Source organism: Bos indicus, chromosome 13, assembly GCF_029378745.1.
Source record: "Bos indicus isolate NIAB-ARS_2022 breed Sahiwal x Tharparkar chromosome 13, NIAB-ARS_B.indTharparkar_mat_pri_1.0, whole genome shotgun sequence".
Taxonomy (NCBI): Eukaryota; Metazoa; Chordata; class Mammalia; order Artiodactyla; family Bovidae; genus Bos; species Bos indicus.
This window is the reverse complement of record NC_091772.1, coordinates 11526316-11553579: the sequence shown is the minus strand read 5'-3', so window position 1 is coordinate 11553579 and position 27264 is coordinate 11526316. Positions and strand designations below refer to the sequence as shown.

The 27264-nt window shown below is 43.2% G+C and overlaps 1 protein-coding gene and 1 non-coding gene across 5 annotated transcripts in view; one reads left to right on the top strand and one right to left on the bottom strand.

The window, feature by feature from the left end:
• CAMK1D (calcium/calmodulin dependent protein kinase ID) overlaps positions 1-27264 on the top strand; it is a 475082-nt gene that overhangs the window by 339003 nt on the left and 108815 nt on the right. The gene's annotated exons all lie outside the window — the stretch shown is intronic.
• TRNAE-UUC (transfer RNA glutamic acid (anticodon UUC)) lies at positions 5757-5829 on the bottom strand. Its single transcript has one exon. It is a non-coding gene; the product is annotated as a tRNA-Glu (tRNA).

Sequence of the window (27264 nt, the reverse complement as noted above, 5' to 3'; positions counted from 1 at the left end):
CAGAAGTGGACACGATGAAAACCAGCCGGGACTAAGATGAATGAAATACCATTTCAATCCAGGCTCTGCTGAGAAAGTATTTTCATGTTCTAATTCTTTTGTAAGGTTAGAAAAATACCATTGTGACATATGTCCTCTTGTTTTCCAGAGTAACCTTCTAGGGGCCGTTTGGTTCTTTCCAGGCCTGACGCCCTCCTGGCAGCAGGTGGATGAGTGGGTCAGTTGATAAAACTTCATTTGGTGTGAATGACTCATTCATAGTGCGAGGGCTTCTGGCCACACACGTCTGCGTTCATCCTTGAAAAAGTGGTAATTGATTGAAATAAGAATAAATGCAAACCAGTCGCTAATTACCAACTCCTGTTTAGCTTTTTGAAGATAAATTATGGAACGAAAGATTTTAAGAATTACAAACAAGTCAATAGAATTTGATCCCCTAATATTACTGTTACAATATTGGCAGATTTTCCCCTGCCACGTTTGGATAGAAAACTTATCCAGAACTCCTTGATCACAAGTCAGTGAGATGGTGTAGATCCTTCAGGGCCTAGAATTCCTTTAATTTCTGAAACGGTTACAGCTTCAACTTATCCTCAGATGTCTGGGTAATGAGTTATATTCTTTCAGATTTTTTAGAAGACTGTTTATGCTTCTGAGAAAGGAAGCACAGTGTTCCCTTCTCAGCCATCTTATATAAGCCTTTAGAGGAGAGAGATTAACGCCCCCCACCCCTTTGACTTCCTGCTTCCTACAACTTGGATTAAACTGAAAAGGAGAAAAATTATGACCACCCTGTGGGGTGACTGTTTTTTCATAAAGGAAGTTTCCCTGGCAACCAGCTCTCATCACTCACTCAGTTCTCTTCCCTTCCTCATTCCCTCCCCTTTCAGATGAAGCTTAATCTCTATTAGTTGGTTATATAGGCTCATTAACTAAATAAAGTATACTCTTTAATAGCTTATTTCTCGTCATGGCAGTTTGACAGCTTCATAAAGAGGTTTCACTTCTCTCTCACCTTCACCCCTCATCTACAATTTAAAGTATAGTTGAACAGAAAACTCGGGTAAAAGCATATATGAAGTGGTTTTCTTACAGAAGTGTAGATATTAGGAACTGGTTTGAACTGGGCCTACTATTTATAAAATTCATTGTATTCAGTTTATCATTAGGTAGAAAGCAAAATGAGGTTTAGTTTGTCGTTTTTATGGTTCATTCTGCTTCAGGGGTTCACGGTTTCGTTGAAAGGTTAAAAGTAAGTAAGACAACACACAGAGAACTCTTCGATGTGCCAGGATCGTGGATGCTGAGAGATATTTATATTGTTTTATGAGTTTGGTCTTTTTAAAATATTTTAATTTATTTATTTGGCTATGATGGGTCTTAGTTGTGGCATGTGGAATCTAGTTCCCTGACCAAAGATCGAACCAGGGACCCCTGCATTGGAAGGGTGGAGTCTTAGCCACCGGACCACCAGGGAAATTGCTATGACTTGTCTTGATAGTAACTCTGACCGTAATCTATGCACTGAGGACTGGTGGGTTCTCTCTGATGTCCACTGGGACCTGTCAGCTTCATTCAAACGCCCCAGGACCATGTGTCACACGACTGTAGACTTGACGAGAATCATGGAGAGCTGGCAAGAATATTGACAGACTCCCGAGTGTTGAGCACTTGCGGGACCAGCCACTGTTCCACACGCTGTGTGTGCCTTGACTCCTTTAATATTTCAGTGCCAGCTACTGAAGGCAACTCAGGTTATAGCTCCTGCTGACAAGAGCTCACCGCCATTGTTTCACACGCAGATGGTCACACGCGCGTGGCTGAAGCACTCATTCCTGAAACAACAAACGGCACAGAGGGTGGCAGGAAGCTCCCTCTTCCTTCCCCCAGATTCCTGAAAGTTGTCCTCAAAGTGATGCTTGAAACTGACAAAGGGTCATGGTGGGTAGGGCCTTCCAGAAGTTGGGCTGATACGTGACATAGATGTTATACGCGGAGAAGTTGAATGAAGGTGGTCAGGCCTCAGTGTGAGCGTGCATTTGTGGATGGGGATGGAAGGACTCCGGACAGAGAGGTTTGATGCCTGGCACAGGCTCAGTTTCTCTGTATTTTAATCTGCAAGATTAAATTCTGTGAATAAAATGAAGAGGAGGAGAGGGAAGCCTTCCATAACCAAACCAACATTTACATCCTATAGGTGTCTGTTTTGAGATGGTCAGAAATGATGAAGAAAAGTGACCCTGACCCCCCTGTAGCTGTGGGGACCCATTCCCTGGCCCTCTGGTGTAGCTCACTTTGGCCCTGAGGCTGACATAGGTTGGTAGACTCACCTTTGGCTCCAAAGAGAGATGAGACAGATGTGGCAGTTCCTATTTTGCTTTTTTTTTTTAAGGTAAAGTGATTTAAACCAAATGATTGAACTCTTTTGCTCTATCACAAGGGCTATATTAACAGAGTATCTGTTTGATTTCATGTGTTGGGGGGTTACACGTTGGTAATTTTACTTCCCCTTCACAGGTATTTCTGTATTTTGATACAGCTGTTCACGTCAGCTGCAAAACTGGCCCCTTTAATGATCTGGTAATAGAGTGTGGCCTGTCTCTTGTTAGTTAGAATAGAGGCTATTAGTTCATAGTGATTTAGGTAATATGTGATATTGATATAAGACTAGTCAGGGGTCATAGAGAGTTCAGAAAAAAATATGCCCTTCCCAATTTATATCCACCTGCAATGCAGGAGACCCCAGTTCGATTCCTGGGTCAGGAAGATCTGCTGGAGAAGGGATAGGCTACCCACTCCAGTATTCTTGATTTCCCTTGTGGTTCAGCTGGTGAAGAATCTGCCTGCAGTGTGGGAGACCTGGGTTTATAAACATGTGTGTGTATAAAAACATAAACATACACCCGCACACATACATACACAATTTGGTATATGTTAAAGAATGTATTTTATACTAGTGGGGAATGTAGATTGTTGAATAAATAGTGCTAGTAATTTAGGAAAAAGTAGATCTCCACCTTATTTCTCCATACAAAATCATTTCTAATCACCCCAAAGATTAATTATAATGAAACACTAAAATATCATGCTATTTTATATCATATTGAGCTGCAGAAGCTTGACCTAAAACTCAGAAGCCATAAAGAATAATACTGATAACTTTGAGACTACATGAAAATAAAAATTAAAACTTCTTTATGGCTAAGACCATCTTAAAAAATAAAGAGAAACTGAAAAAAATATTTGCAAAACACATCACTGACCAAGCTTTAATTTTTGTATTCATTAAAGTGCAAAGCAATAAGAAAAGTACAAGGGATTGTTAAATAGGAAAATGGGCAAGGGACAGAAATAGCAATTCCAGGGAGAGAAATTCATTCATTCTTTCAATACACATGAATCAAGCATCGTCTCCGGTAGTAGGTGCTGGGAATTAGCAGTGAATGTGGCAGATGATTATCCTGCCTTAAGGAGCTTACATTCCAGTGGGGCTAATAGAAAATAAACAGAACACAAATACATTAACAAGAAAATAGCTCATGGGTAAAGTGTTATGGGATAATATAAGTGTATTAACCATGTGTTTCTGAAGTTTTGACATCTTGGGGCCTTGTTAATGCTGGAAGGATTGCCCCTCCCAGCATCAGCCAGTTCCTAGAGATAGTCCATGACTCACCTATGATCATGCCTTCTGTATGCAGACCAGCCGACCCAGAGCCCACACCCTAACCTCCTCCTCTGTGGGGCTCTTACTTTCAGGAACAACACTCCTCTAATCCTCCCGGGCCAGACAATTTAAGACAACCCCTACACCCTAGCTATTGTTCAAACTAAATCATTCATCACAGAAACACTTCAAACTAGCCAATGCTAAACCTGCTTATTCTGCCTCATCCATTCTCTCCTGGAACTACTGTAATAACAGGTTACTTGTTTTGTATGTATGTCTATAGTTATACAGTTCCTATGTGTTAATTTTTTAAGTATTTAAAAGTGTTAAAGTATTGGGCTGGCTTAACAATAGACATGACTCATGCATTCCAGCCTTTATTCTCCTCTCCATCTGCTTCCCCCCAAATTTATTTGCCCTCATTAAAATGGGCTTCCCTGGTGACTCAGTGGTAAAGAATCTGCCTGTCAAGGCAGGAGATGTGGATTTGAATCCCTGGGTCAGGAGGACCCCTTGGAGAAGGAAATGGCAACCCACTCCAGTATTTTCACCTGGCAGGAGCCTGGCAGGCTTTAGTCTGTAGGATTGCAAAGGAGTCAGACACGACTTAGCGACTAAACAAGCAAAATGCCAGAGAGCTGATGTTTTCTATGTGAAAAGAGAGAATTTTCTTAATGATTGTGTATTATTCAGGACTCATTCACTTAGCAACCCTGTTCACACTGGATTAAGCACAAAGTATCGCTTCAAAACTAAAAGTCATCAGGGGTCAAACTTGCTTCTTGACGCAATTGGATTTCTGTCTGGATCTGTTTCCATCATCTAGTTGTGTCCTCTTGGATTCTTTATTTTTTAGGCAGTTCTTCCAGCTGACAGCCCTAGACTCGTATCTTCACCTTGTGGAAGGAACTCTCCTCTTTTCCCGGAAGTTCCAGCAGAAGGAGGGCAGGAACTCACTGCCTGCTTGTCCTCTCACCACCCGCTTGAATGCCTGGGCACTGAGGCAGAGCAGCCACCATGGTTTCCATCTATATGGTGGGGTCCCTGTTGGGACTAGGGTCCTGGCCCAAACTTACCTACCCGTTGCCAAACCTCACTTCCTAGAGACTCAGCCAAGACCCTGCCCCAATCACTATGATTCTGTTTCCAACGACTGAGGTCCCTGACTTACCCTGAAGTACCGATGACAGCCTGGATCCTGCCCCATCTCACTGTCTCATTCTCTTCTTACATGCCGTCAGTTAGATGTTGGCTTCTGTATTAGTTTCTTGTTGCTGCTGTAACAAATTACCATAAAAATGGTGGCTTAAAACAGTGCAAATGTAGTATCCTGGAGGTGACAAGTCCAAAGTGGGGGTACTAGGCTACATAATCAAGGCATACTCCAAGCCGCCATCCTGGAGGCTTTAGGGGAGAATGTTTCCCTGCCTTTTCCAGTTCCTCGAGGCTACCTGCCCTCCTTGGTTCCCAGCCTCTTCCTCCACCTTCAAAACTATCAGTATGCCATCTTCCTCTCTTCCATGAGAGCTCCTTCTCCTTCTCTGGCTTTTTTTTTTATCAAGAGAAATTTTATTATTTTTTTAATAGCTTTTCTTTTTTTTTTTTTTTCAAGGGAACCGGAGAGTCATATGTTTTAATGAAAGCAGGTTTAATCACCTGGTCAAATTAAAGATAATGCATCACCTGTCGAGAGCCACAGAGCATTTACTAAATTTGTATTTACCCACCATGCAGGCAGGGCTTCCTTGGTAGCTCAGGTGGTAAAGAATCTGCCTATAATGCAAGAGCCTCAGTTTGATCCCTGGGTTGGAAAGATGCCCTGCAAAAGGGACTGGCAACCCACTCCAGTATTCTTGCCTGAAGAATTCCATGGACAGAGGAGCCTGGCAGGGTACAGTGCATGGGATTGCAAAAAGTTGGACATGACAGAGCAGGTAGCACACAAGGCAGGCAAAGATTAAGTTGCCAGGCCCAGCAATGATCCACCCCAAATCACTGCTCTTCCACAAGCAAGATCTTTACTGAATAATTTTAATATGTGTTCTTTTCTTTTTTTTGCTGCATTAAGTGGCTTTTAGGATCTTAGTTCCTTGACCAGGAATTGAACCCAGGCTCTCAGCAGTGAAAGCGCTGAGTCCTAACCACTGAACCACCAAGGAATTCCCTCTGGGTCTTTTAAGGAGCCTTGTGATTACACTGCACATTCCAGGCTCACCTTCCCATCTCCAGATCCTTTATTTCTCCACATCTACCAAGTCTCTTTTGCCAATAACCTGTCAGGCTCATGGGTTGTGGGGACAAGGACAACTTTGGGAGCCACTGTTCTGACTACCCCATCCTTGGGGCCTGCCTTTAGCTTCATCCCTGCCCGTTCCCAACTCTCTCCTCTCTCCTCCATGGTCCTGAGGCCAGGACATTATGAAAATGGGATTGGTAATTACTATAAGTAAAAGGTGATATTTTATACCACATAGTAGGGTCCATGCTTTAGTTACCATGAAGTGCCCTGTAGTTGTCTGGACATAGAGAAGGGCTTACAGACCCCTTGATAGATGCCCTTCTTGTTAGTTACAGCCACATTTTGATAACCCCCAATTGAAGCATGGTAGTCCCACCCAGCTCTGAAATTTAACAGTTCTGTGATATAATACATGCAACAATGTAGTCAGTTAAAAAATAAAGGAATATTTCATCTCTTTGGAAATCCTGCCAATTTCTAACTTATAAAAGAGATATGGAGTTTGAATATTTCCCAGGTTTTTTCAATAATTGTCCTGAGGGTGAAAAAGCTTGCAAATTGCTGCTTTAAAATTATCTCAGGAGTCTGAATGCTTGAAGAAATATCCATCTACTTAAGTTACATATTCATCTTCACATTCGTCAGTAATTGTCTTAATAGATGAAAATGTCGTTCTCTACAAGCTGTCATTTACTGACTCAATTCTACTTGTAATTCTTGATGTTCTTCATTATATTTGGAAACAGAAGAATTTTCTACTCAGTAGAACAAGTAGTTCTAGTAATAAACTTTGAATTCTTGCTTTTATGGGAAAATGGGACTTTCGAAGAAAATAGCTCATGAAGCTCTGACAGTTTTGTATAAATACACACAGTTCGTGGTTAGACGTGGCTCCATCTTGGCAGTGTCAGTTAATATTCTAGGACACTTATCTGCCTGGGTTTTTTTCAGAATGGATTCGAGTTCTCAGCCAAGCAGCTTGTTTGTGATCATACTAACATTGCTTTTCACTGAGTTTAGAAAGAAAAGAAAAAAAGGATGCTGAATTCAACATAACTTACAGTAAAAAACAGGCTACTTGAGGGTGAGGATAAAATATAGCCTAAAGCAGGAGGTAGAAATAATACACCGATGCCCACAGAATTTAGAGGAAATGATGGAATCGGGTTTGGGTTAAATAGTCCTAAAATTTCTAGAAATGTTTTTACCTTTTCATATATGTTAGAGCTGGAACTGGAACTGGGGATTCTCTGGGGACCAGGAAATGATTCTCTACTTTTAACCTCCTGGCTTGCTAGTCTATTGCTGTAGAAAAACCAGCAAAGATTAACAATAGGAATCTGGGCTAAGTTTCAGCAGTGTTGCTTAATTTTTTGAGAAGGCAATAATGCTTTTAAAAATCAAAGACAAGGGAAAGACCCCTCCACCCAGGCACACTTTCTGCATTTCCATTGATGTTACTGATGAGCTTCTGGCTGTGGTCTGGGTTTTGGCTGGCATCACTCAGGGTTTGGGATGCAGGCAGCCACATGGTGTAAAAGGTCAGTAGGTTTGCAGATGATCTGTGGGAAATGGCTCTGTCGTTTCCAAAACCACTAAGTCTCACAAAGGCCATTCAGTGTATTTGCCGAGAGTTGCTGGTTTGATAGGAAAGCTTGGATGGCCTTGGGACGGCTGCTCTTTATTGAAAGAGTGACGCTCATTTTCTCCTGGTGGTAACTTTGTAAATAGAACTCTATTGCCAGATCTGATCCAGTTTTCTAGTGTGCCTCAATTGCTGAAACAATAGATGCTCCTGAAAGCTATATTCACTGGCATTTTTAGACGTATGAAGTCACCATGAACACTTAATTAGCAAATCCTGAGCTCTTGTTCTTAGAGGAAAAGAGGCTTAGGTGTCTGTGATTCTCTGGTCACATTTTCATCCACCTGTCAATACATAACCTTGGTTTCTGTGTGTTTCTGTTTAAAGAGACCTCATTTAATAAGTTAGTGTTGGTTCATTAACATTGAGCTCACAGCCAACAGCCCTATAACTCATTCTTGGACAAAAGTTATCTAACACATATATTCTCTTTATAAGGCACATCCCAGCCTTCTTGAGCTCAGAAACACTAGATAGCATTTTGGCACTGTGCTTGGGGCCATTTTCAACAGCAAAATCAGCAACAAAAAATGCAAAAACCATGGCAATAAATTGACTGCAAGAGGATACTGGTTTATAGAGTGAGAGCACCACTCTGTTCCACCTCAGCTGGAAGCATGCATGTTGGGACTTAAATATTCTTTCTCCCTTTTACTCGTGTCCTCAAATGGCCACAGAATGCCGCCACTATTGATTTTGGGGTCACTTTTCACTTTCATGCATTGGAGAAGGAAATGGCAACCCACTCCAGTGTTCTTGCCTGGAGAATCCCAGGGACGGTGGAGCCTGGTGGGCTGCCGTCTATGGGTCGCACAAGGTCAGACACGACTGAAGCGACTTAGCAGCAGCAGCAGAGCCATTTTAGCAAGTAGGTGAATTCACAAATAGGAAATCCACGACTGATGAGGTCGGACTGTATTTGTATTTTAATTTTCTTTACCTTTCTCTACAAACGGGTGAAACACATGTCAGGTGTTTCCCCCAAATAGTGGCCAAAATCCAGACCAAAGCCAGAAGGCTGGTAAGGTCAGTAATGTCCGTGGAGATGCAGGAAGTACCCCTGTGTCAAGGGTCTTTCATTTGTCCTTGATTTAAGAAACGTCGTTGCATTCTCAAAACATTTAGCAACACTGCTGAACTTGAACCCACATTCCTATTCTTAATCTCTGTTGCTTCACATTTGGCAACAAAAGAGTGAGCCTTTGTTAAAAGAGGATCACTTTCTTGTCCCTGGAAAATTCTACATTCTCACTCCGCTTCTGGTTCTTGGAAGTATAACAGGTAGAAGCTTTTGAGAGATTTTAAGATGTTTAAGCCAAATCTGATTCCATTGTTGCCTCTAAATTCTGAGCAAATCCTTGTATTATTCCAGAACCTTGTTTGGGCTATATTTTGCATACCCCTAAGGTAACTCAGAAGGTAAAGGATCTGCCTCCAATGCAGGAGACCCAGGTTCAATCCCTGGGTGGGAAAGATCCCTTGGAGAAGGGAATGGCAACCCTCTCCAGTATTCTTGCCTGGAGAATTCCATGAACAGAGGAGCTTGATGGACTACAGTCTATGGGGTCATAAAGAGTTGGACACAACTGATCAACTTTCAGTTTTCAAAGTAGCTGGTTTTTGTTTTTTCCTGTAAATTATATTGAATTCAGTATCACTCCTTGGGTATGATTGAAAACTTGTCACCATGTTTAAATGGTGACATTTTCATTTTTGTATTTCCTACAGCTTATTCTTTAGTGTCTAATGAACAACCTTCACTTCCAGTGGCTTATTCCTTGTAATTATAATCTAAAGCGATTTGTAAAAACAAAATGGAACAATATGAACACCTGCAAAGATTACAAAGACTTTAATTACTCAATTAATTGCAGTTAATCGTCATCATTTCCATGGTTTTAAGTCCACACCTAAACAGACTTCAGACTCTTCGAATAAATCTGGTCCGGAGCTAGATTGCCTCTTCCGGGTCAGGTCAGTATGTTTAAGGTGTGTTGTTTCTTAAAGTGACACCCCTGTGATAAACATCTGGAAGTGTTTTTTTTTTTTTTTTTTTTTTTAATATCCATCTTCCCACAAACTCCAGGTAATTTGCTAGTATTCTCTGGAGGAGCCTGAGGCTCTTTTCTTTTTCTCCAGACACAAGTGGTAATAGTCACCTGCTCCTGGAAAGGAAATCTGGAGTTCTTTCCTGCTGGAGCAGATCAGTCCCAGATCTGAAAGGCTTATGATAGAAGCTTCTTTCTCATGTGTATGATATCCAGTTGGGAACCTGGCTGGAGCCCTGCAGTTCCCCTTCAGCTGTCACTCCCAAGTAGGCAAAGATTCTCATTGCTGGAGTTCCTGTTTCATGTGCAGAATGGCAGAGGGCTCCAAGGGTCCCGCTGGCAGGGCTCGGGACAGCCTGTGTGGAAGCTTCCAGGCCCACGGGTTGTGGGAGTCAGTCCTGTGACTCAGGTCCCTGTAAGGAAAGGTGCCTTCATACTCAAGTCCCCGTAAGCAAAGGTGCCTTCGTAGCGCCCACCTGGAAATGGCACTTATTTAACTGCTTTATCAAACAGCAGTCTTTCATCCATCACCCAGATATTTTTTTAAGATGACTAAGTTTAGTAAAAAAATGTGAAATGCTGTCAAAAAGTAAACTCTCATATTTGTTCATAGTTATAGATTACATGTATTCCAAACCAGTCAATACTAAGGGAAATCAACCTTGAATATTCATTGGGAGGACCGATGCTGAAGCTGAAGCTCCAATACTTTGGACTCCTGATGCAATTCATTGGAAAAGACCCTAATGCTAGGAAAGATTGAGGGCAGGAGAAGAGGGCAGCAGAAAATGAGATGGTTAGAGAGCAGCACTGACTCAATGGACGTGAGTTTGAGCAAACTCCAGGAGATGGTGAAGGACAGGGAAGCCTGCTGTGCTACAGTCCAGTCTATGGGGTTGCAAAGAGTCAAACACGACCGAGTGACTGAACAACAACAATATATACCATAGACAAATCATCCAAGGTTTGATACCAATTCATTCTTCTTGGAGAGCCAAAAATAGACCAGTGTTATCCTCTGAGTTATTTATTTTTTGACTGTTTTGAAGTGTGTGTGTGTGGTGGGGGGCGCAGAAGGATTCAGTGGCCCCTCCAGTTAGTGACATGAATGAATTCACTGCAGGTATGCCCACAGCTGGGCTCTTCATCCTCCTTTTAAACCTTTTAAAAGGTAATTTTGAGAGGCAGCCTTGTTAGATCAAGGTTTAAAAACCAGAACATTATTTATGTAAAGTCCCTTGCTGTTATCAATAAACCCTGTCGACATAGCTAATTACAGTTATCAGTACCCTCCCACTGTTGGAATAGAAACATGAGTTCGTTTTACTAGTTATAGTTTTATCTTAGTTTTGTATGAAACACTGAGTTAAAATGGCTGGGGACAAATGAGAAATGTGGGTCCTCAGGCCCTGTCACCTGCTCTTGGAATTTTGAATTGAGACCCTTGTCTGTATAGCCAGACCTCCCATCATTTGTGAACAGCAGGGATCAGGGATAGCTTAGGAAGCTGACTTGTATGCTGTTTAATTGATGATATTTTGACTACAGGGTCGATTTCTTCATACTTAGCTCCTGACCCACAATCTGATCTTGAATTCAGTTTATTGGATTATAAGTGGCTTTACACAAAATGCTACATTTTTCAAATATCTTATTTTCCCTACCTAAGAGATAACTCAAAAAGAAGAGATGTTTTCCCAAGAATGAGTCATCAGGAGTAGAAGCTCAAGTGAAGTACTTTTTCTGGATGACTGACAATCGATAAAATGACAACTGAGATTACAATGGGTTTTGGAAAACTTTGTGGGTGGGGGGTGGAGTAGGACATGAAGATTGTCAGATGATGAGCATTGCGTGTATGTATAATGCCTTTAAATGTTTGATGGCATTCATTTTATGCATCTCCCATGGAAGATCTACTTTCAGTGTATATTTATGAGTTAAACATCACTTATTTTTCTTCTTGTTCTAATTATTCCCTGGCAGTGGTGTTGTTCTAGAAGTGTGAAATAAGATTTGGTAAAAAAAAAAAAAAAAAAAGTTGGACTGGTATGCTGTCTGTATACCATCATTGGTGATCAATAGGGATCAGGGATAACTCAGGGAGCTGACTTGTGTGCTACTTAATTGGTCATTTTTTGACTACAGGGTAGATTTCTTCATACTGAGGTCTTGACCCACCATCTGATCTTGAATTCAGTTCATTGGATTATAACTGGCTTTACAAAAAGAAAAAAGAATAGGAAATGTTAGTTACCATATGTAGCTAAGGGGCTTTTCCAGTGGTTCAGAGGTAAAGAATCCACCTGCAATGTAGGAGATGCAGGTTTGATCCCTAGGTCGGGAAGATCCCCTGGAGGAGGGCATGACAACCCACTCCAGTATTCTTGCCTGGAGAATCCCATGGACAGAGGAGCCTGGTGGGCTACAATCCATAGATCACAAAGAATTGAACACGACTGAAGCAACCGAGCACACACGCACGCCTTTGTAGGTAAGAATAAGAAAATATTGTTTTATTCAGCTTTTGTTTCACTTACATGAACATGGGTATGTTTATAACACAGGCTGTTTTAGGAAAATCAGTCTGGTCTTTGGTTGTGACTGGCTGACTATTTCTGTTTGATAACTATCTCTGTTCATGGTAAATGAAACCAGGAATGAAGGTCATTGATTGTAACAAGGATTTAGGCCAGAATTCAGTTGTTTGTTTCTCTTGCCAAGAGTTGAGACATACTTTCTTTTCTTCTCATCCAAACAGGATATATGCTCTGTAAGAATAGCAATTTCTCTTTAGCTGGAGTGCCTCCAGGATGAGAATCTTTTTATTAATTGAACAGTCAGATTAGCTACAAGTAGTGAGGCGCTAGTGGTAAAGAACCTGTCTGCCAGTGCAGGAGACGTAAGAGACATGGGTTTGATCCCTGGGTCGGGAAGATCCCTTGAAGGAGGGCATGGAAACCCACTCCAGTATTCTTGCCTGGGGAATCCCCATGGACAGAGGAGCCTGGCAGGCTACAGTCCATGGAGTTGCAAAAAGCTGGACATGACTGAAGTGACTGAGCACGCATGCACAGTGTTAACTAGAAACTCCTGATTTCATGATTTTGAACATCTTTATGAGATGCCTTGTAATACTTCAGCATCTGTATTTAGCACTTAGTTATGCTAAAGGCCTTGCATCTTTATCAGTTTAGGAAATTACATCATCATCATTCTGAAACAAAGAACCACAGTGCAGCAATGTGGATATGGATATATATTGTTCAGTTGCTAAGTTGTGTCTGACTCTTTGCGACCCCATGGACTGTAGCACACCCCGCTCCTCTGTCCTCCACTATCTGCTGGAGTTTGCTCAGATTCATGTCCATTGAGTCAGTGGTGATGCTCTCCAACCATCTCATTCTCTGCTGCCCTCTTCTCCTTTTGTCTTCAATCTTTCCCAGCATCAGGGTCTTTTTCATCTCTATGGATGTGGAGATAGAAGATGAGAAAGAGCTGTTTTTTCATGCATTTCCTTATTTATTTTTAATTGTGATTTTTAATTATGATTGCCTTACAATGTTGTGTTAGTTTCTGTTGTACAACATGAATCTGTGTAAGTATTCATAAATCCCCTTCCTTTTGAGCCTTCCGCCCCCCACCCCTCATCCCACCCCTCTAGGCCATCACAGAGCATGGAGCAAGCTGAGCTCCTTGTGCTCTGTAGCAGTTTCTCCTTATTTATTCTCGAATGCAAGCTTTTTTTTTTTGAGCACCTACTATGCGCTATGCTGTGGGAACCCTAAGATAATGGCCTGTCCCTTGGTCCAGAGACAGAAACGGATGTGTGGATGCACACAGTCATTCAGGATGACAAATGATAGACTAGAGGGACGTGTGTGTAAACTTATCTGGGATGTTAAGGAAGGACTGAATGCATGGTTTGGGAATGTGATGCTGCTGCTGCTGCTAAGTCGCTTCAGTCGTGTCCGACTCTGTGCGACCCCATAGACGGCAGCCCATCAGGCTCCCCCGTCCCTGGGATTCTCCAGGCAAGAACACTGGAGTGGGTTGCCATTTCCTTTCTCCGAAGCATGAAAGTGAAAAGTGAAAGTGAAGTCGCTCATTCGAGTCCGACTCTTAGCGACCCCAGGGACTGCAGCCTACCAGGCTCCTCTGTCCATGGGATTTTCCAGGCAAGAGTACTGGAGTAGGGTGCCATTGCCTTCTCCGATACCCATCACAAAATTTTGGAATTAAAATTTAACAGGCAAAGAAAACTCCTCCAGCTGGAGAAAGATGAGAGTTTTAGAGAGGTGGGTGAGGGGACACTCTGACTCCAGAACGCAGTGTATGTTTTCTGTAGTCAGCACTTGATATGCTTTGAGTATCCATTGCTTCTTTCTCTTAAAGACTGAATTCAGAACAAAACTTCTAGTTATTCAGAGTGCCAGTTAGGGGAGGTCTGGTTAATTAAGAGTTCACTGTGTATAAGTGTATAAGAAAGCAGGATTATAATAATGTGTTTCATTTAAATTATATTAGGAGAGATTTGGGGTAATTTTTTGTTGGTTTAGTTGTTCTGGCTAGGGTAGAATTGGATTTGTGTACTACTAATGAGTTTTTTTCCTTACAAATCCAATTTGGCATCTTTTTAAAAAAATTGAAATATAGTTGATATACAGTTTGTGTTCATTTCAGGTGTACAGCAAGTTGATTCAGTTATATGTGTGTATATATATATCTTTGCAGATTACTTGACATTATAGGTTATTACAGGGTATTGAATATAGTTCCCTGTGCTATAGAGTAAGTCCTCATTACTTATATATTTTATGTATAGTAGTTTGGATCTGCTCATTCCAGCCTCCTGATTTATCCCTCCCCTTCCCTCTTTGGTAACCATAAGTTTGTTTGCTATGTCTGTAAGTCTGTTTCTGTTTTGTATGTAGAATCATTTGTATTATTTTTTAGATTCCACATATAAGTGATTTTACATAATATTTGTCTTTCTCTGCCTGACTTGGCGATATTTCATTCTTTTTTATGGCTGAGTAATATTATGTTGTGTATATATGTATATGTATATACACACACATGATTGTTTTAAGAAGATACAGTATATATATTTCATATTGCATGGTTACTTCAAGAGACAGTGAAGGACAGGGAAGCCTGGCATGCTGCAGTTCATGGGCTCACGAAGTCGTGCCAAGTCACGTGCCAAGTCAGACACGACTTGGCAGCTGGACAACAGAAAACAATGACACGGTGATTGCGGCGGCTGGGCACACAGTGCAGCTCGTTGGGCTTGTTCCCTCACATTCACAGCAGGTTTGTACAACAGAAGGATTTCAGTGCAGCACAAATCAAGTCCTTTTACCTGCGGTCTTAATAACCACCCCCCGCCCCGAGAGTTACGCGTCTGTGCGGTCTGAATGCTGCCAGCTGTGATGCAGGCTGGCAGTGCTGCCCCTCCGTGAGCTGGGAGGCTCTTCCCAAGTCCCAGGAGTGTGTGTCTACATGCTCCGTTACTGTTGTTAATACGGACTTTGGGAGGTGGCCGTGGTAGGAAGGTGAGGCACAGAACAAAGCAACTTGACTCAGTCTGCACGTCAGAAAAGCATAGGAAGGATGACCGGGACACTGTGTATATTTACTTCTCTTCTGCCTGGTTCCTGAACCCAGTTAGATGTCAACTTAGAATGATAAAGCATGGCTAAGGTAGCATACATGCAACTGGTTTTGTGGGAAAGTCTGTAATACAGTGGTCCCCAATCTTTTTGGCACCAGAGACCAATTTCGTAGAAGACAATTTTCCACAGACTTGGGGAGGAGGGATGATTTCTGGATGATTCAAGCTCATTACACTTATTGTGCACTTTATTTCTATGGTTACATAGAAATAAACAACATCAACTCCACCTCAGATCATCAAGCATTATATCCCCAAAGTTGGGGACCCCTGCTGTAATACACAGAGAAGGCAATGGCACCCCACTCCAGTACTCTTGCCTGGAAAATCCCATGGACGGAGGAGCCTGGTAGGCTGCAGTCCATGGGGTCGCAAAGAGTCGGACACGACTGAGCGGCTTCACTTTCACTTTTCACTTTGATGCATCGGGGGAGAAGGAAATGGCAACCCACTCCAGTGTTCTTGCCTGGAGAATCCCAGGGACGGGGGAGCCTGGTGGGCTGCCGTCTCTGGGGTCGCACAGAGTCAGACATGACTGAAGCGACTTAGCAGCAGCAGCAGCAGCTGTAATACACTTTTGTTCCATGTTTCTCTAAAGTCCTTAGATGACCTCAGCAAGAGTTGGGGATCTTTTCCTTTTCCTGTCATTTCAAAGAATTTGTGCGTCTCTCTGTTCTTCAGTGGCACCGATTTCTTCCTTCATTTTACAGATATTAACTCCCAAGACAGTGTAATCGGAATAGCCTTACAGGTGGAAGGACTGTTCACTGCTTCTTATTTTTGTGATATTGTAGGTATACTTCTGATTTGACTAATCTGGGATTTTATTGGGTATTGAACATGTGTGTCTTGTTTGATGTACTGGAGTTTATTTTAAATGATCATGCTTATATCTTGGGATCTTGAAATCCTCAGGTCAGCTGGTAAGAAGCTGAGCTGGCATCAACACTCCACAAAGTTCAAAGTCAATTTCCCCATCTCCCTCCATTCCTGAGAGTTTCTCATGCAGTGTTAAACCACCTAGGCACAAATATTCGATTTTTGGAAATATGTGAAACAGATAGTTACATTCTACACACAGAGGCACATTCCTTCAAATCCCAGTGTTGTAAAATTAAAGTGAGTTGGGTCTTGACGTCCAGCTGAGATGCTGATTGTGGGGAAGGCTGTTGAACTCCCTGGGGAGAAGTCATTGGGTCAAGGCTCCCAGATCCTACGAAATTCTTAGATTGAATTCCTCTCTGCCCCTATGCCTTTTAAGTCATTAAGCAAACTAAACACCCACAGGCAGATGGTGACAACTTGTGTCCTGAAATCAGTTCAAAATATTACACTCAAAAAAGTCTTCAAAGACCAGAACTGCTCAGGCCTGTCCACAGCTTCACCCCCACCACCCAGTGTCTACCAAACTGAAGCCTGTGGGCGGCTTCCCTGGCTACTCTGTGACTTTACCTTTCTTGCTATTTATGAGCATGATTAGAAAGCCTGGGGGTAATTAATTTTGAAACATTATTGCAAATCCAAAGTGATCATCAGAAACACTAGATGGTATGAAAATAATATGGAACTTTAGGAGTAAAAACAAAACAAAACAAAACAGATCTGTACTTTTTACTAGCTCAGGCCCCTTGAGCAAGTTACAGGGCTTCTGGGCGGAGCTTGTCATTATGTAGAATGTGTGAGCAGGTGCCTGGCCCTGCTCAAGTGTTGTGAGAATGAAAAGAAATAACAGAAGTACATGGAGCTCTCAGTGTAGAACTGAACCCCTGGGCCCTCAAGCGAGCAAACGTAGATTGGTCTCCAGTGTATGAGGCAGAATAAGAAAATAGGTAAGGTCAGGCAGGCATGGAGGCAAGCACATACTGCGGGGGCTTTGGGGACCCAGGTGAAATTCACTGATCGTGGGCATGATCATATAAGGTGGATTCTTTATTCTCTTGCATTGCAGGTGTTTTCTTTACCATCTGGGCCACCAGGGAAGTCCAAGAATACTGGAGTGGGTAGCCTAACCCTTCTCCAGGGGAACTTCCCAACCTGGGACTCGAATCAGGGTCTCCTGCATTGCAGGTGGATTCTTTACCAGCTGAGCTATCAGGGAAGCCTGAAATTTACTTGATGGAGGCGTTTAACTACAGGGTCCTGTGGGGTGATGCTTAACTCATGGGTATTCCACAGATCTGAACTGAAGTGAAAGTGAAAGTCACTCAGTCATGTCTGACTCTTTGAGACCCTATGGACTATACAGTCCATGGAATTCTCTAGGCCAGAATACTGGAGTGGGTAGCCTTTCCCTTCTCCAGGGGATCTTCCCATCCCGGGGATAGAACCCAGCTCTCCTGCATTGCAGGCAGATTCTTTACCAGCTGAGCCACAAGGATTTGAACTGAACTGGGATCTAAATCCAGGTCTGCATGTCCTTAAGAGATTTGAAAGCCAGAACTGAGAGGCCTGAGGTCCAGTGGCTGGGGTGGCTTCTGGAAGCATGGCTGACCTTAGGTGTGAAGCTGGGCTAGGGGAAGTGGGCAGGAGCTAGCACTTCTCTGCAGCATCCCAGTTGGCAGAAAGGCCAAGAGAGGGGCCCCGACTCTCTGGGGCTTGAGCTGTGCTGGGGGGTGGCGGGTGGCTGTCTCGGATGAGGTTGCCTCCCAACCCAGCCTCCCACATCAGACTTTGCTCCTGGATGAGTCACTCTGTCTAGGGGCGGGTAAGAACCTGACCGTGGAGGCCTAGGGAAAGCCTCCATAGTGATATAAATGGAAAGTTTTTTCAAAAAAAGACATGGAGGGTTTGTAGAGATGGAATACATTGTGGCTAAAAAAGTTCTTGGCTGAGAAAATGAGAGGAGAGTGCTAAGGCCACTGTTGGAAGGTTTTTGTTTTTTTCTTCTTTTTTGGTTAGTTTTTTCTTAGTAAGGGAGATGCGGACTCAGAATGGACCAGCTCTCCCCACCCTTGGGCCATTGGTGGACACAGAGACAAACCGAAAAGAGGGCTTTGCAATGCAATTAAGAGTCGGTGGAAGGAGAGTGAAAATATGAGACCTATGAAGAATTGACTGTGTTCTTAAATCTCGTGGGGATAAAAGTATCTAGAGCGGAGGCTTGGAGCCCAAAGTTGAGAGTCTGCTAACTCAGAAAGGGCAAGCGTTGTCTTCAGGGGCTGCAGGATTGAGCTATCCTGTTTCCTCCCTGTAGCAGCATCCGTGAACATATCTGTTTACCCAGCATGTTAGGAGGGCCTTTAGAAGAATTTATGATTCAATCAGCTTGAAAATATTTCTCTTTTGAGTTTTGCCACTTTGTTTAATTTAATTTTTAGTCTCTGGCAGACTTTAGGCATATTCAGCAGTTGGTACATTTTGAAGGAAAAGTTACTTTTGACAGGAGGCCAGTAGGAAAGAAATATAAGAAGGTGGACTAGATGCCCAGAATTTCTTGTTATAGGCACAGTTGACCATATTTACATTTTTTTTTAAGTATTGAAATTTAGTTGACTTACAGTGTTGTGTCATATTTACACTTTTGGGAATTTGTTTTTGTTTTTAAGCTTGTCATACTTACATAGAGACCACTTGGGCACCTCCATGAAGAGTTGTTTTTTTTTTTTTTAAGAGCATGATTGCCTGTCTTTTTTATCATCTGAAAGAGAGGAAAATAGAAATAAATTAGTGCAATGACATTCTGTCTTCTGGAATTAGAACATGTGTATCCTCAGATATACAGGTGATACCACTCTAATGGCAGAAAGTGGAGAGGAACTAAAGAACCTCTTGATGAGGGTGAAAGAGGAGAGTGAAAAAGCTGGCTTAAAACTCAACATTAGCTTTAAAAAACTAGGATCATGGCATCCAGTCCCACCACTTCATGACAAATAGATAGGGAAAAACTGGAAATAGTGACAGATTTTATTTTCTTGGGCTCCAAAATCACTTTGGACAGTGACTGCAGCCATGAGATTAGAAGACATTTGGTGCTTGGAAAAAAGCTGTGACAAACCTATACAGTGTATTAAAAAGCAGAGACATCACTTTGCTGACAAAGGTCCATATAGCAAAGCTATGGTTTTTCAGTAGACATGTACAGATGTGAGAGTTGGACCATAAAGAAGGTTAAAGTGAAATGAAAATCACTTAGTTATGTCTGACTCTTTGCAACCCCATAGACTATACAGTCCATGGAATTCTCCGGACCAGAATACTGGAGTGAGTAGCCTTTCTCTTCTCCAGAGGATCTTCCCAACCCAGGTTTCTGCTGCATTGCAGACAGATTAAGTGCTGAAGAATTGATGCTTTCAAACCATGGTGCGGAGAAGACTCTTGAGAGTCCCTTGGACTGCAAGGAGAACAAGTCAGTCAATCCTAAAGGAAATCAGTCCTGAATATTCACTGGAAGGACTGATGCTGAAGCTGAAGCTCCAATACTTTGGCCACCTGATGTGAAGAGCCGACTCATTGGAAAAGACCCTGATTTGGGGAATGATTGAGGGCAAGAGGAAAAGGGGGCAGCAGAAGATGAGATGGTTGGATGACATCACTGACTCAATGGACATGAGTTTGAGCAAATCCCAAGAGATAGTGAAGGACAGGGAAGTCTGGCATGCTGTAGTGCATGGGGTTGCAAAAAGTCACATACGACTTAGCAACTGAACAACAAATCCTCTGAAAGACAAATCCTTTAAGGTGGCTAACTCATCACACAGGCTTACAAATAACTGAATGTCTTAGTCAGATTTCTTTGCTGCTTTGTATTACCCGTCACTGGAGATCCAATTTTACACATGGACTTATCTGGGATCCTACTCAGTTTATTTGGTCTGTTAGAAAGGCTTGGGGGCAGGTGCAATCTCAGGACTTCCGGCAAAGATGGTGAGATATCCTTGTTTTTGCAGTGAAAGTAGCCTAGAAGTTGGCATCTGTGGCTGGTCCCCAGGCTTGTGAGCTCTGAGCCTAAGCTCTGAGAAGACTCCAGTATTGCATAGATGTGCTTACAGAAACAGATAGAGCCATCCATCATTTTTCATTTGACAAGTATTTATCTTAAAATAAGGGGGCTCCTCAATGCCAGATTGTTGCTATTAAACCACAGCTATGGAGGTAGATGTGGAAATGCTTATTCTTGGGATAACAGCATAGATTTTTTTTTTAAATCAGTCTGTCCATAGCTCTTTACAGCTGCTGACATGGCTCCTGAATAGTAGTTTTCAAATTTCTCGCCCAGAGCCCTAAGATGCCAGGAGACTGGGATTGAGAGAAGGAATTGGGAGGAGCGCGGGGGGTGAGTTCTGCGCCCCTGCTTCCACAGAATACGGTCATCTCTCTGTGATTTCTGCAGCCACCAGCACATTTGCCTCTGTGCCATCTGTCACTTGTGGTTATGTTTTCATCAGAGGATGGTCTGAAATGCTGGCTTGTGTCCCTTATAATGATAATGCAGAAATCAGTACTTGCTGGGTACAGTATCCTCCTGCCAGCACAGCTATAACCTGTAAGTAATGGAAGGAGATGAGCAGTGGTTTCCCTGTGTGGATGAAAACGTCTTAGAAATTGGGGAGGTCAGAGTCCTTGCTTTGTTTTATTTTGTGTACGCACCTCACAGACTGCTCATGTCCTGTTTGCAGAGGGGTGGTGATCTATTTACACAAAATGAAGAGCCTGAAAGTTCTAACATCATGGTTCTCTCTTTTAAAAGAAAGAAAAAAAAATGTATACATGATATACTGAAATGTATAAATGTATAAATGAAGAGGTTTGAAGTTCTTTTATTGATTGCATCTTCTGTTAATTCTAAGATTAGCCTGTGGGAGAAGCTGGCTAGCTATTCATCAAACCCGTTTCCTTTTCCTCCTGGGCACAATGCTAAATTGAATCCCCCAGTTCATCCTGCAATTAGATTCAGCCCCATCTATGGAATGTGAGCGGAAGTGATAAGTGCCCTTCCTGGCCTGGCCCATCAGAACCTCCCATGCAAAATTCTTCGTGCTGTTTCTCCTGTCACTGGCTGGGTGGAGATGCACACCCTTCCTCTTGGAGAAGATGGGATGACTGGAAGGAAGGATCTTGGATCCAGGGGTCACTCCCGAGAAGAGAGCAGTGATCATGAGCTCATGAGCTTGTGTGCACAAGAAATCAATGTCTGCTGCCTTGGAGCCACTGTACAATTTGGGGCTTTGTCCCAGAGAGCTTGTCATCATAATTTCAGTAGATAATCTCTTTCATCTGAATTAGAATATGGGGTCTGCAAGAAGCACTTGAAAATGCCGAGAACTACAGAAATTATGAAGTAAAGGGCTGGAAACTCCCCTTGGTGGATATGATGACGTTTGTGTAGGAACAACACAGGGCTTCCCAGGTAAAGAATCCATCTGCCAATGCTTTGAGACAGAGAAGACTGGAGTTCAATCCCTGGGTAAGGAAGATCCTCTGGAGGAGGAAATGGCAACCCACTCTAGTATTCTTGCCTGGGAAATCCCATGGACAGAGGAGCCTGGCAGGCTGCAGTCCATTGTGTCACAAAGAGTCGGATACACCTGAGCACGCATGCATATGCATATAGGAACAACACGGATCATCAGCTACTGAGAACGTTGAATAAGGCCTGCTGCTGCTGCTGCTGCTGCTAAGTCGCTTCAGTCGTGTCCGACTCTGTGCGACCTCATAGACAACAGCCCACCAGGCTTCCCCGTCCCTGGGATTCTCTAGGCAAGAACACTGGAGTGGGTTGCCATTTCCTTCTCCAATGCATGAAAGTGAAAAGTGAAAGTGAAGTCGCTCAGTCATGTCTGACTCTAGTGACCCCATGGACTGCAGCCTACCAGGCTCCTCCATCCATGGGATTTTCTAGGCAAAAGTACTGGAGTGGGGTGCCATTGCCTTCTCCCTGAATAAGGCCTACCTCTCCCCACTCCCCACCTTCAAGAAAGAAGTTACTGGTATTAGTGTGGGTGCTGCTTCAGGCTTTCCATTAAGAGAATCAGAGAGGACCCCACAGTAAAGGGAGGCAGGAATGTGTGATGATTCAAAGAACCAGCTCTTGAGTCAGACTACATGTGTTTGTACCTGACTCTGCTGCCTACTATGTGACTGAGCAAATCACTTACCTTCTCTGTGCCTCAGTCCAGGTTCGATGCACAATACTGGATGCTTGGGGCTGGTGCACTGGGATGACCCAGAGGGATGGTATGGGGAGGGAGGAGGGAGGAGGGTTCAGGATGGGGAATACGTGTATACTTGTGGCAGATTCATGTTGATATATGGCAAAACCAATACAATATTGTAAAGTTAAATAAAATTTAAAAAATATATAATAAATATTTATCTCATAGACTGTTGTGAGCATTAAGTGAGATTTTAACACTGCATCTGTCACATAATTTTTCAAAGAAATATTGCCTATTGTCATTTGTAACCAACTGACCAAAGACACTCAACAACTTCTTTAGTTTCCCCACTTAGAACCTAGGTTATATCTCCGTAAACTGGTAAAATAGGTGGGTCCAGATGGGATGGGATTGATTTATACATAACAGTGTCGTGCCACCTTCAAGAAGGTTTTGGACAGTCTATTGACAGTTTTCTGTAGTTGAGTGATACCAAGCCGTTCATTCCGTACATGTTTATGGAACACCTGTGATGGACTAGGACTTACAGTAGCTGTGGAAGACACCAGATGAAAAATAAAGAGCCTGCAGGCTAGTGGAGACAGAGAAGCAAAGCAGTACTTCTGATGCAGTATGACAGCTCTTGGTTTTTACATGAAAGTTGTTAGCATTCTGGATGATGACTGAGAAGACCGGGGACACCAGCTTTTTTAGGACTCAGGTCCTCAAAGTGTGGCCAGCATGCTTGGACTAACCCACCTAGGCTGCCCGGAACACCATCCAACTTCAGCCAGTGAAAGCACAATACTTTTGTAGTCAGAATCCAGGCAGAGGCAGATTTTGTGAAGATTGATGCTGTATTCCACTAACGCAAGCAACAGTCACGCAACACAGCCCTCGTACAATGGAGAAGCCCAAGAAGAACACGGGGCTCTCAGGGACGTGTTACACCAAGGCATCCATCCACACAGCCAGCACACAAAAGTTACACAGATCCCTGTTGTGTTTGATTGATATTTGATCCTTCGGAGTTGAAATTTCCATCAACTTGTTGAGACCAAGATGGGTTTGTGGTTGGTAGACCGTGCTTTTGTATGTACTGTTTGTCTGATTCATCCTGAATTCAAAAATCCATCTCCCACTTAAACCTGTTGCCTAGAATTCTCAATCATGAAAGCCTCTTCTCTTTTTTATTCTCTCCCTCTTTGTATTCATTTCAGCTTAATAAAATCTAAGGGCCCTATGATTCCAGGAACAGTTGGTTTCTGGCTAAAAGCGAAATAGAAAACTGCCTGTTTTAGTTACATAAGGTGATGTAGCAAATACTAGCTTCTGAGGAAACAATCTATTTCCAGGGCAGCCCGAGCGCCCTGGAGCAGAAGCGCCATCTGCAGGGCTGAGGGAGGAAAACACCCAGTGAGAACCATCCGAACCTTGCTTTGCAGGAAATACAGGAAAAGTAAGAGAAGAGGTAGTTCCACAAGATAAATAGCAAAAAAACTCGGCAGGATTGCTTGTGGATAAACACGCATGAGAATGCATCCTTGCAAGAGTTCTGATGAATCCCCTTCGTGCCTGCCTTTTGCAATTCTCAGAGCTCCCAAAGTTTATTTTTTCACTTATGTTAATGTTTATTTATTTTTGGCTCTGCTGGGTGCATCTTCACTGAAGCACGCACAGGATTTCTCTAGTTACGGAGAGTCGGGGCTACTCTCTAATTCTAGTTCCAACGAGGGTTTCTCATTGCAGTGGCTTCTCTTGCTGCAGAGCTGGGGCTCTTAGGTACGTGGACTTCAGTAGTTGCCACAAGTGGGCTTGGTAGTGGTCGCGCACAGGCTTAGTGGCCACGTGGCACGTGGGATCTTCCTGGAGCAAGGATCGAACCCATGTCGCTGACATTGGGAGCGGAATTCCCAAGCATTGGACCACCAGGAGAGCCCTTTTTTTCCTCTTGTGGAGTGTGGAGACCCTAAAATTGTTCGCCAGAGCACCTGCTGCTTAATGCTACTTCTGGCTGATCTTCTAATAAAAAACAGTGCATGCAAACATTCTTTGCTTTGCTGAGACAGTGAATGTTCCTGCAAATTCTGTCCATATGAGACAGGGAAGGACATTCTGACTTGACCACAATCGTCACACCATTTGATGTCTGTCCTTTCCAGCTGTTCTAAATATCTAGTCCACTTGTATCCCCCGACCTGTTCCAACAGTGCTAGGCTAGAATTAAGAGAACCTTGACAATGAGGATTATCCAACATTAGTTTTTCCATATATCATTGAAAATGAGTTGGTCCAGAATAGAGTTCTACTGGAATTCTTCTGTTGGTATGTATACTTCCTGAGAGAGTGATGTTACCAAGATGGCCACTTCAGTCATTCCTAGCTTCGCTGTGTTCATGAGGAGAACAACTAACACCTATTCAAGAACAGGGTACCACTGGGAGAATGGTAGAACCAGGGGTGAGACTGAAGCAGCCCCTGCATCACCAAGGCAAGACAGGCTGCTCTAGAGGGATAAGAGGAGCAGCTATGTGCTGACCCCATCGCCCTGCCCCGGGCCGTTGCAGCACTGCATAGAGAGGTCTGCCCTGAGCCCCTGGTTTCTCCAGTAGGAAAAGAAAACCTGGGGAGACACCCGACCTCCCCCGGCGTTGTGGGTGGCTTTGTGGGAGCCCTATTCTGATCTCACGCAATGGGGATCACAGGGAAATCTGTGGGCTAAACCCCTGGGAATCTTACTTTGACAGAGAGGAGGGGAAGGATTTGCAACACCTAGCACTTGAATCGGAGAAGGCAATGGCACCCCACTCCAGTACTCTTGCCTGGAAAAATCCCACGGACAGAGGAGCCTGGTAGGCTGCAGTCCATGGGGTCGCTAAGAGTTGGACACGACTGGGCGACTTCACTTTCACTTTTCACTTTCATGCATCGGAGAAGGAAATGGCAACCCACTCCAGTGTTCTTGCCTGGAGAATCCCAGGGACGGGGGAGCCTGGTGGGCTGCCGTCTCTGGGGTCGCACAGAGTCGGACACGACTGAAGCGACTTAGCAGCAGCAGCAGCACTTGAATCTTGGCAAACAGAGTTCCTGCCTAGAGAGTCCCAACCAGCAGCTTTGCTCACCTGCAGAACCAAGTCAGGAGTCACTCAGACTAGGAAACGGGGCGAAGTAAAGGTTTGCCTGACCGGGATCCTCAAATGAGGACTTTTGCTGGCCCTGGAGCCAGGTTTGCCCACTCCCAGGCAAGGTGTGGAGGGTGCCTTCAGCCCCGTCTGATTAAAACATGTTGGTGACAACTCCTGGCAGCTGTGTGGCTCGGCAACATTCAAGCCAAGAGAGGGGCAGGCAAATTGGCTCCCAGAGCAAACCCAGTACCAGGCTTCAGTCCATTTCAAGTTAATTTTTGTGAGTGGCATAAGATATGGGCTCAGTTTCTTTTACATATGGATATCCAATTATCCCAGCACTATTTATTGAAGAGGCTATTTTTTCTCCATTTGAATATTCTTGGCTTCCTTCTAAAATATTAGCTTTCCTGATTTGATTGCTTTACAAATATTGAACCGTCATTGTGTCCCAGGGACAAATCCCTCTTGAATATGGTGAATGGCCGCTTTAATGTGCTGCTGAATTTGGTTTGCTGGTGTTTTATGGATGATTTTTGCCTCTGTATTCAGTAGGGATATTGGACTACAGTTTTCTTTCCTAGTAGTGTCCATTTCTGGGTTTGGTATCAGGACAATACTGGTCTTGTAAAATGAGCTTGAGAGTGTTCCCTTGTCTTTCATTTTTGGGGATAGTTTGAGAAGAAAAGATGTTAATTCTTCTTGAAATGTTTTGGTAAAATTCACCAGAGAACCATCTGTGTGGTACACAGAACCACTTTGAGAGATTTTTTGATTACTGATGTGGTCTCCTCACTAGTTACTGGTCTATTCAGATTCTCTATTTTCTTCCTGATTCAGTCTTGATAAGCTAATATGTTTCCAAAAATTTTTGGATTTCTTTTCTTTCCCTGTTTTTTATGTATCTATGAGAAAATGGATGTTAGCTGACCCTATTGTGGTAATCATTTCACAATATTTGTAAATCAAACCATCATGCTGTACACCTTAAACTTATACAGTGATTATGCCAAATATTTCTCAATTAAATTGGGAAAATAAACATGTTTCCCATAAACATGATACATTTTTCTTGGACAAACCTGATTTGAAATATTCTGTGTACCATGCCATCTGATCATGTTTCTCATATACTCAGCCACACTCAGCTGCTGTTCTTTTAACTTCATTTACTTTTACTTTCTGGGGGCAAAGTAGGGTTTATTTGCTGACTTATGCATATTGTCAGTACCTATTTCTGGGGCATCTGCTCTTTTGCCATGAACAGGGGACATAGAAGGTGTAAGAAGATATTTTTAAGAATTTCACCAAGAAGTCCAAGAGCCAGAGTTCACTTGTATTCTGAGGAACATCCCACTCTTCTTCGCCTGAAGATCCTCAGAGCCAATGGAAAGGGACGTTTGTCGAAACATCTCAGGGCAGCGGTCGTTGTGACACATTCAGGGAAGTTCAGGTGCAGCCCTTGTTTCTAGAGTATTTACAGTCAAATGGAAGATGGGCTAGGGTAGGCGTGCACATCAAGGTAGTTCAAAGCCAGCTTCCAGAAATGGCCCTGGGGACTTCCTCTTGGCTCAGTGGTAAAGAATCCCCCTGCCAATGCAGGAGACACGGGTTCGATCTTTGATCCAGGAAGATCCCACATGCCTCAGAGCAACTGAGCCTGTGCACCACGACTACTGAGCCTGTGCTCTAGAGCTCAGCAGCCACAACTAGTGAAGTCTGTGCAGCCTAGAGCCTATGCTCTGCAACAAGAGAGGCCACCTCAG